The sequence below is a fragment of the Anolis carolinensis genome, chromosome 6 (genome assembly GCF_035594765.1).
Source record: "Anolis carolinensis isolate JA03-04 chromosome 6, rAnoCar3.1.pri, whole genome shotgun sequence".
NCBI lineage: Eukaryota > Metazoa > Chordata > Lepidosauria > Squamata > Dactyloidae > Anolis > Anolis carolinensis.
The window spans coordinates 56,611,998-56,622,701 of record NC_085846.1 but is presented as its reverse complement, the minus strand read 5'-3'; the positions used below and the strand labels follow the sequence as shown (position 1 = coordinate 56,622,701).

Below are 10,704 nucleotides of genomic sequence, written 5' to 3'. Positions count from 1 at the left end.
TATCTTAAAATAAGTCACCAAACTTATTTTAAATTGACTCAATTACTATTGACTCGTTACTATGGCAACCTGCCTCAGAATGCTGAGCTGGCTACCATCCCACACGCACTGGTGACTCTAATACTTACCATTTTAAAACACAGTTAAACATGACATCTGTAAACTAAAAAAAATGCACACTTCTTTACAGCTGATGCCAATCAACAAGCACTATTGACCTAATATAATCCCATCCTGTGCTAATGTACTCCTTGGGAATAGAAAGGGGAGGCACAGATACACGAGATGAATTCAAGAATTATTTCAATCAAACTTTACTAAGTTTCCTGCCATACTGTGCACCAATCACAGACTGAAAAGGGATGTATTTTTGAACCAATACGATTGTGGATCATAATTTGCACCAATCACAGCATATGTTTATTCTTTCAAATGTCTGTCAAATGCTTGTAACTGTGGTTTATGCCTAATCTGGGAAAATTCCCCTGATATCCTTCCTTGGCCAATGTTGTGATGAAGGATCTCTGATCTTGCCCTCAATCTCTGTGTGTCTCTTTTGGATCTGGCATGCCGGGGAACAGATCTCACGATTTCAGACATCAGCAGTATTCACTAGGTACCTGGGATTAGATGTGATTCACTGGCAACTAAATATGACAGTTGTTTCCAAATATGTGGAACTAAATGTTCCATCATCTACAGCGGTGGTTCTCAACCTGTGGGTTCCCAGATGTTTTGACCTTCAATTTCCAGAAATCCTAACAGCTCGTAAACTGGCTGTGATTTCTGGGAGATGTAGGCCAAAACACTTGGCGACCCTACTGGTTGAGACCACTGATTTATAGCATTGGCTATTCTGGCTATTTATTACATCTGGAAGACATACATTCCCTGTCCTGCTTCATTGCACACCTGGATTTGCTGTCATATAATGCCAAAAATGTTTCTAAAGATAATGAGGTCAGGTCTGTGACAGTGACTTCTGGGCAAATATGCTGCAGACTCAAGGACTCTGACAGCAACTGCTGATTTGTGTGTATGGAACAGCTATAACAACGTAATTGCCTCAATGGCAATTTTCATCCCTTTTCACTTTATCTTGGGACATTTCACACTACACATTCTTAGTATTATGATTCTATTTTACCTGCCATGGTAATATCCTATGGATTTCTGGGATTTTCAGTTTAGGAGAGGGATATTTAAAGTTCTCAGCCAGAAAACTCTAGTACTAACCAAGCTACAAATTGCAGGATTCTATAGGAAGCAGCAGTTAAAGTGGATCCAGAGAGCTATTATTCTGTAATGTGAAACGGCCTTTGATACCATTCTGTCTACATGTTTCATATGTGTAGATGTAAGCCACCACGTACTGAGACATTGTGATGCCCTTCCAATTGTGAATCATACAGAATGTTAAGGCATCACATACTGTGGAAACACAAAGTGAAAATTCATCAGAACCAGCTTGTATCTCCACATGAACACAAGTCACAGACTTGGTGACATCACAAATCCATCTTGCACAGTGACTCCCAAAATTTGATCCTTTGACATTAAACTCCCAGAAGCCCCAGGCAGCTTTTCATATGGTCTGGAATTCGGGGAACTGAAGGCCAAAAATACCTGGAGGACTAAAGTTTGGGAATCATGATCTAGCATATGCTTGTCTATTCAGACTGGCAGCAGCTCTCCGGGGTTCTCAGGCAGAAGGTTTCTCTAGACCAACCAGGAGATCATTTTAAACTATTTTATTATGTATTTTGGTAATGTGTTTTTATATGGAGCTAATGTGTTGTTTAGATAATTAATGTATAGCTATTAATTTATATTTTGTTTAGTATTTTTTTCATGTCAGGAGCGACCTGAGAAACTGCAAGTTGTTTCTGGTGTGAGAGAATTGGCCAGATGTTTTGATGTTTCATGCCCCGCACGGAGCTGGAACTGATAGAGGGAGCTCATCTGTGCTCTCCTCAGGTTGGATTTGAACCAGCAACCTTCAGGTCAGCAACCCAACCTTCAAATCATCAGTCCTGCCAGCACAAGAGTTAAACCCACAGCACTGACTCTATAATGATGTTGTTTACTATGCACTGTCTGATTTGTGTGTTGCTTATTTCCAAGGCATTTAATTTTTTTCTTTTTGCCTGTAAGCCGCCCTGAGTCCCCCGGGGAGATAGGGCAGCCTATAAATAAAGTATCATTATCATCATCATCATCATCATCCTTGGTCGTCTCCTATTCAAATACTAACCAGTCCTGAGCTTTAAGAATCACATATGGTTGTACACAATGTGATAAAATGATCCAATTAATTTTATTGTTCTATATAAGAAGGCAACAAGGAAGAGTTTTATATCTCCAAAGGGAATTGGTTGTATTTTTTAATTTGCCAGGTAACACACTCTCTCCTTGCCACATAAATCCACTTGGTGTTTTAGACTGAAGTCCAAGCCTTTAGTAACTGGCATATCGTGCCACGGTTGAAATTTTTTTACTAGGGGTTGGCAAAGGGTGGTCCTTCTGATGTGAGACTGTGGGTCCTTTCATACTTCACATGACACTTTCATTTCATAATCTCTTCCATGGTTCCATCTTAGGAAATTCTGAAATTTGTAGTTTCACCAGGTATTTAGAAGTCTCTGATAAAGAGCTCTAGTGCCATATCAAACTACAAACTTCTGGATTCCATTGCAATGAAAATGAAATCATAGTGCTATAATAATATATTGTGAAAAGGATATTTATTCCCCCATTGACCCCTCACAGGGTAGCCAATAGAGTATGGAACTCCAGCTAACAAAATCTGGAGGACTGCACTTTGCCCATGTTTATTTATACAATGCTATGCCCTATGCTATGCCTCCACAAATACAAGGGACATTTAATGCAAACTTGGTTAAGTGAGCTGAGTTTGAGCCATCTATATATATAAAAGGGTAATGAAATTTCGGCCTAGGACAAAACAACAAAACTACACATCCCAGAAACACTAAACTTGGCAGCACAACCCCTCATCCATGCCTCTACGTTCATACAACAAAAACAAAAGAAAAATAAAGTCCTAATTAGAGGGAGAGGAATAATTGTTTTTATCTAATTGCTGCCAGTTAGAAGGCTAAGCTCCACCCACTTGGTCTGCTTTCAGTTAGAAGGCTAAGCTCCACCCACTTGGTCTCATAGCAACCCACTCAGCCCATGGCCACTTCAATCAGGCCTCTTCCACACTGCCTATAAAATACAGATTATCTGATTTCAACTGGATATGGGAGTGTAGACTCAAGATGAGCACCAACCCCCAGAGTCAGACACAACTGGACTTAACGTCAGGGGAAAACCTTTACCCTTTACCTTAACTACCAACAATTCCTCAATACTTTATTTCCCATACCACCATACTTCGCCACAGCAACGCGTGGCCGGGCACAGCTGGTCTATATATATAAAAGGGTAATGAAATTTCGGCCTAGGACAAAACAACAAAACTACACATCCCAGAAACACTAAACTTGGCAGTGCAATCCCTCATCCATGCCTCTACGTTCATACAACAAAAACAAAAGAAAAATAAAGTCCTAATTAGAGGGAGAGGAATAATTGTTTTTAGCCAATTGCTGCCAGTTACAAGGCTAAGCTCCACCCACTTGGCCTCCTAGCAACCCACTCAGCCCAGGGGACAGGCAGAGTTAGGCCTCACTTAGGCCTCTTCCCCACTGCCTATAAAATACAGATTATCAGAGTTGAACTGGATTATATGGCAGTGTAGACTCAAGGCCCTTCCACACAGCTATATAACCCATTTATAATCTTATATTATCTGCTTTGCACTGGATTATCTTGACTCCACACTGCCATATAATCCACTTCAGTGTGCATTTTATACAGCTGTGTAGAAGGGGCCTCATATAATCCAGTTCTAAGCAGATAATATAAGATACTTTATTTCCCATACCACCATACTTCACCACAGCAACGCATGGCCGGGCACAGCTAGTTATATAATAAAACAATTGAACATTAGGTATATCTCAGCACTTCTCTTTTCCACATTTTTAGGCTTAGCAAAACAAAGCACTCTGTCCCTTCTCAGCCTTAGTGGTTAACTCTCCCTACCACACATACAAGATTTGGCAGCAAGGTTGCAGTCCTTGTGTACACATAGTGGGAATATAAAGAGACCAGTTCCTAGGTGAATTCAGATAGCATTGTTCTGCACAGGTATGTGCATACATATTCATATTAGGAAGTGAACTAATGAACTCTAAGTCACCTTAAGGAGCTCTAAGCAGCTTACGGCATAGTCATTCTGTTAACTAGAAAACTGGCATAAGATACTGACAGAGTTCTTACGGCAATACAGAAAAACTTGCCAAAAATAGAAATAAAATGGAATATGTAACACTGGATGCCATTTCCACAATATATGAAGATTCACAGCTGCTTTGATCATGTGGTCTCTCTAGGCATGTTTCCAGAAATAACCACAATTCATCCTTTTGAATACGCCTCTGGATGTGTAATGAAGAGCAGCATCCATAACCAGAGAGAGAGAGAAATGGAGTACATAAACTTTGGTGAATTATGTGAATAGGCAAACTCACTCTTAGCAACACAAGTCCACAAAGAGTCTCTATCTTATGCTCTCACCTTAAGAGAAGTCATATTGCAAGCTCCTTGAGAGGCATCAAAAATCATTCTAATGGCGCTCAAGTCAAACTGTACCTAAATAAGATTCCACGTCAGTAAACAGCTTTGGCTTCCTTTGAATGTATGCACCAAACAAATATCATGCCTGCGGTTTAAATATGCAGCTGTTTTAATAAAATCTCAGCAGCAGATTGTCTACATGAAGTTCAGGACATGCAGAAACGGAAGGCGGAAAATATACCAAATATAGCTGGTTTCTAAGCTTCTATGGGGACAGGACTGAACACATTTAAAAGGTCCTAGTTTTGGTCTTTCCTTTAAACTTAATATTCCCCAAGGGATAAAAGTAGAGGACTTTCAACAGGACCTTTATCTGCAGAAACTCACAGTTTCTCTTTTCATAGCATGGGGATTAGTATGCTCACTGGCAAATTTCGGCAGATCAAGAAGTATAGATATAAAACAAAAATCTGACAAACCACCTTCAAAAAACCCATCAGTAGTTTCGATAAAGCCTTTCCCTATGAAAACTCAGGATTTCTCTCAATTTCTGTTGTCTCACCCCTGTTCTTATCTATGAATAATTTGTAAGTTGTGTGTTTGTAACTTGGGAACTGCCTGTACTTGGAAGGAAGCACCTTGTAACTCAGTAGGCTTTACTTCATTGTATAGTTACAAAGGTTTGGACTTTGCAGATCAATAAACAAGTGCAAGAGAGTAGAAACATAAGCTGCTGCAGTCACAACATGAAATGATCTGAGTTTGTTTTATGTTTGAAGCCTTTGTTGTAATAATCCAAGAATGTGCTAATTTGCATGAGGTGCTAATTGATTGTAACTAGAATGCTAATGGGAAAGCAAGGCATTGAAAGAAGATTAACCCATGAACAATCTTAATCTACCTCCAAAAATTCATTGCAGATAATGGAACCCTTGATTAAAGAATCATTGATCTAGTCAGTTGCATTTCCTGTGAGCATAATCGCTGGGAGAAGTGCTAACACTATCATTTTTACACTTCACAAGTTATATTTATGTTATGGTTGAGCCTTATGGCTCCGATACTGGGAGACGTGGTCGTAAGACTCCTTGGGAGTCAGACTCTCTTGAGGAGGGAGAAAGGAAACGGCTGCGGGACTTATTTGCAGAACCAACTGACGAAGACTCCTTTGAGGGTTTTACCGAGGGAATGGAGGAAGAGATGGTTAGCTCAGAGGAGGATGATATGGAATGGACTCGTGTGAGGGAGGATTTGGGTGCCACCGGCAATGATAGTATGGGAGGTGACTGGGGGGTTGCAGGATTAGACCCGTGGACAAGCTGGAGGGATGGAACGGGATCCACAGCTGGGGATGCTGTGGGGCGTAGTCAAAGGTGTTTTAGTTCTGATGAGGATGATGATGATGAGGCACCTGGAATTAGGGTAACAGCTGATAGCGATGAGGAGTTGTAACTGGCATAAAATGGGGTTTAGAATCCAGGGTTAATTGCGTTGGGCAAGGTAATCTGGACGAACGCTTGGGCTCTTGTTGGGAACTTCCTGAAGACGGGTGTGATTCGTTTGCTGAATACGTAAGTTACCAAGAACACTGGGCATAAACGGCGGGAGGAACTGTGTGGGCTTTTCCTGTGCAACTTGTGTTTAATCTTAATAGCTTGGACCTCCGTCGTCTTTTTGACGGACACTAATTGCCTACTCTGGACTGACTGACTGACTGACTGACTGACTACGACCTCGGACTATCCTTTCTGTGGCTATCGGTGGAACTGGTGAACTGAAGACATCTGTACCTGGCTTTCGACCTCGGACCGGATTGAGACCCCGCTGACCGCTGCTGCCCTGATTGATGTGTTTGAACCCGGAGTTCGCTCGCTGCTCGGAGGAGTAACATCTTAGTTACTCCATCACAGCTTTTGGGTAGCAGAGAGGAATCTGCTGCCAGTTATTTGTGTTTCTTTGAATCTTGTTTACCAGCTTTTGTTTGTTTAAAGTGCCAGGCTGAATTAAGCATTTTTGGTTTAACCCGGATTAAACTCCAGTTTAATCCGGTTTATCTTTTGAAACGTTTTTTAGTTCCTTTTTCTCTGAAGGCAAGTGTTTGCCTAGCCCTTTGTCTTTTACGGGCGTTTTTGGTTCTGTAACTTTAATAAACTGTGTTGAATCTTATTTTGGTGGCGTTCTGTCTCTGACAATTTAGCCACATAAAAATAAGAACATGCACCTTCAGATAAATCAGTGTAGAACGAAACTAATGATGTATCCATTGTATTTCAGCATGATCATGACTTGATGCATATTCAGTGCTATGTCATGTCTTATGTCTGTCTATATATCACCTGTCTATCTGATCCTTTTATAAAGGCATTCAGAGCAATACAGATGGTTTCTTTGTTTAAATTGAGAGGTACAGGTTCCAGAAACTGTCATCACTTAACTGGTAATCATCTTAAGTCTTACCCATCCAATTCGGTCCACTACGTGAAACTGACTTGCCACTTTTCATATTTGAGCATGACAAAACTTATCTACCATAGGGTAAAAACAATCTTGGTGCAGAGTCAAGTCTATAAGTGAACCGTCAACACTCTAATTCAGGGGTTCTCAAACTTTTTCAGTCGCTGAGCCCTTTTTAAAGCCAAAGTTTCTCATGGAGACCCAACAAATGTTTATCTTCTATATATATAAAAGGGTAATGAAATTTCGGCCTAGGACAAAATAACAAAACTACACATCCCAGAAACACTAAACTTGGCAGCACAACCCCTCATCCATGCCTCTATGTCCATATAACAAAAAGAAAAGAAAAATAAAGTCCTAATTAGAGGGAGAGGAATGTTTTTATCCAATTGCTGCCAGTTCAAAGGCTAAGCTCCACCCACTTGGTCTCCTAGCAACTCACTCAACCCAGGGGACAGGCAGAATTAGGCCTCACTTAGGCCTCTTCCCCACTGCCTATAAAATACAGATTATTTTATTTTAACTGGATTATATGGCAGTGTAGACTCAAGGCCCTTCCACACAGCTATATAACCCATTTATAATCTTATATTATCTGCTTTGAACTGAATTATCTTGACTCCACACTGCCATATAATCCACTTCAGTATGCAGTCGGACACAACTGGACTTAATGTCAGGAGAAAACCTTTACTCTTTACCTTAACTACCACCAATTCCTCAATACTTTATTTTCCATACCACCATATTTCGCTACAGCAACACGTGGCCGGGCACAGCTAGTATACTATATATTATATCATAAAGTTGTATATATATATCAGGCATGGGCTGGGCCAGTGGCAAATGGATGGAGAGTGTTTATGTGAACTAATTCTCACAGTGCCAAAAAAGGAAAGAACAATACAATATTTAAAATGAAGAACAATTTTAACCAACATAGCAGTCTCTTTCAGCTGCCTTTCAAAGGAACTGAATATGTGATTCCCTTCCCCTTCCCCCATTCTGCTCAAGACAAGCATTTGCATTATGTTTGGCTGCAGGTGTTTAGATTTTTAAATGTTCATTGAGATAATAGGCATTACCTATAATAGCACATCTCCGAAGCAGCGCCATGTTAGGTTAATTGAAGTGCACGTAAGAAGGTTGTAATCTGAGTGGTTTGTGCTAAATGCTACACAATGAATGTGCATTTTTAAACACCAGCTGAGCAGATTGTGTGCCATGGATGAAAAATCAAGGGTGAACAAAAATAAAGCAACTTTCAGACGGCTGGGAAAGAGGCATTTTGCTGGAGAGAATGAAAAGCTTTCTGGCCTGTTAAAAAGTAAAGAGTGTGTGCGTGTGTACCAGAAGGTAAAGGTGCTAAGCAAGAAAGGTGGGAGGAGAAGCAGATGTGGGCGAAGACAACAACCATATGAATTGTCTGAGTCAGAGCTACATGCATAATTCCCTAGACACTTATTTCCAGACAGATTATGAGAGCAGCTAAAGTAGCCTCCGAGGGAAACAGAAGCCAAACAAACCCAGAGCACTGTCTTTATTTCCTATCATCTGACTTTCTGACTGTGCGGATCAGCTGTGTGTGATTAGAATGGCAGATTAAAAAGGATAAAGGCTAAAACCCAACATCATCAAAAATGTGTCTTGGTCCAAAAGAGACACTCCGACCACATCTCAGACAAGCATGAGAAATCACTAGAAAATAAAGCACTGTTTGTAGCTGAAGGCACACTTCTCAGCTCTCTTATGGACAGATAGGGTTACTCACCCCAGACCTGGAGGAACCCCTCCAGGTCACAAGAGCTGCCTTAAAAGGTAAATAGATCTCCTCTTTCATAGTGATATAGCCCTCCTTAAAAGTTCAGGAGCATCATAATCCGAATTAAGCAACTCCAGCTGGTACTAAATGTCTCTCCTTGGTTACTGTGGACCCAGGTTTGAGGTCTGCTCACCAGCATATTGGCCACCACTTGGAAAAGTTCCTTTGTGGGTTACATCTCCCAGCTAGAGTTGTCCACAAGCTGTATTCAAAAGAAAGGTCCCTAAGTTCCTGAAAGAATGTATCCTATCCTTAGGTTGGCCCAAGATTATTATTTTTTACCCAAAGTGAAGGAGAAAATGGCACTCTTGCCTCACCTGCTGAAGTCCAAATGAAGTCCAGGTGCAAAGAACCAAAGGCAAAAGCCAATGAACATGTATAAGAATCAAAAGCACACACATACACACACACATACACACACACATATTCAAATAAATAAACAAGTGATTTACTTACTTAGGCGATCTCTCGTAGTTCGAAGATGATTGTCTTCCGTCTTGGGGGGGTGTCCATAGATGGCTGAAGAGACCTATTCTTGATCTGCATGTTCTCCCTCAATGAGGACATCGGTTTCCAGGTGGAAGGCGGTCCCGGTCAGGGTTGGCTTGACGGGCCTTCCTCTTGGCACGTTTCTCCCTTAAGCCCTCAATTCGTGCCTCTTCAAACACCGCAGCACTGCTGGTCACAGCTGACCTCCAATTAGAGCTCTCAAGGGCCAGAGCTTCCCAGTTCTCAGTGTCTATGCCACAGTTTCTAAGGTTGGCTTTAAGCCCATCTTTAAATCTCTTTTCCTGCCCACCAACATTACGTTTCCCATTCTTGAGTTCAGAGTAGAGCAACTGCTTTGGGAGACGGTGATCGTGCATTTGGACAACATGGCCAGTCCAGCGGAGTTGATAGCGCAGGCGCATTACTTCAATGCTGGTGGTCTTTGCTTCCTCAAGCACGCTGACATTTGTCCGCCTGTCTTCTCAAGAGTTTTGCAGAATTTTTCTGAGGCAACGCTGATGGAAACGCTCCAAGAGTTGAGTGTGACTTCTGTAGACCTTCCACATTTCGCAGGCGTAGAGCAGGGTTGGGAGGACAATGGCTTTGTAAACAAGCACCTTGGTATCTCTATGGATGTCCCGATCATCAAACACTCTCTGCTTCATTCTGAAAAATGCTGCACTTGCAGAGCTCAGGTGGTGTTGTATTTCAGTATTTGTGCTTCAGCCACTGATCTGCATAATTCCAAAAGGGCACTCAGGGCAGAGCAGAGATATTAGGATTGAGTAACATTAGGCACCTGTGAAAATGATAGACCAGGGGTTCCCAAAGTGTGTTCCGCGGAGCCCTTGAGACTCTGCGAGTGATTGTGAAGGGCTTTGTGTCAGGTGGAACAATGCTGCTTTCCTCCTCCTCCTCCTCCTCCTCCTCCTCCTCCTCCTCCTCCTCCTCCTCCTCCTCCTTCATGATGCAGGCTGTCAGACGTGTGGCACATCCAATGGACAGCCACCCTGGCGCTGTCCCTCAGAGTGGATTGTTTGGCAGGAACAGGTTGCTGTCCAAAAACAGAAAATCTGAGCACTCTGAGCTGGAATGAGGAGCCAGTGAGCCAAGCAACTCAGTCAGGTAGTGAATGTGTTTGAAGGCAGAAGAGAGAGAAAAGGAAAGAGAAGAGGATTGGAAGAAAACTGAGCTGGACCTTCATTAGCAAGGGGAATAATAATAATAATGTGGTTGCTCCAGGCATTAAAAGAAGACATGATGAGGATGGAGATTTCAGGGAATAAATT

At 41.7% G+C, this 10,704-nt stretch overlaps 1 long non-coding RNA gene across 1 annotated transcript; it reads left to right on the top strand.

Moving 5' to 3' along the window:
- The first annotated feature begins 1,018 nt into the window (after positions 1-1,018).
- On the top strand, positions 1,019-6,813 carry LOC134292452 (uncharacterized). The gene is made up of 2 exons (XR_009999702.1): positions 1,019-6,218; positions 6,302-6,813. It is a non-coding gene; the product is annotated as an uncharacterized LOC134292452 (long non-coding RNA).
- The last annotated feature ends 3,891 nt before the right edge of the window (positions 6,814-10,704 follow it).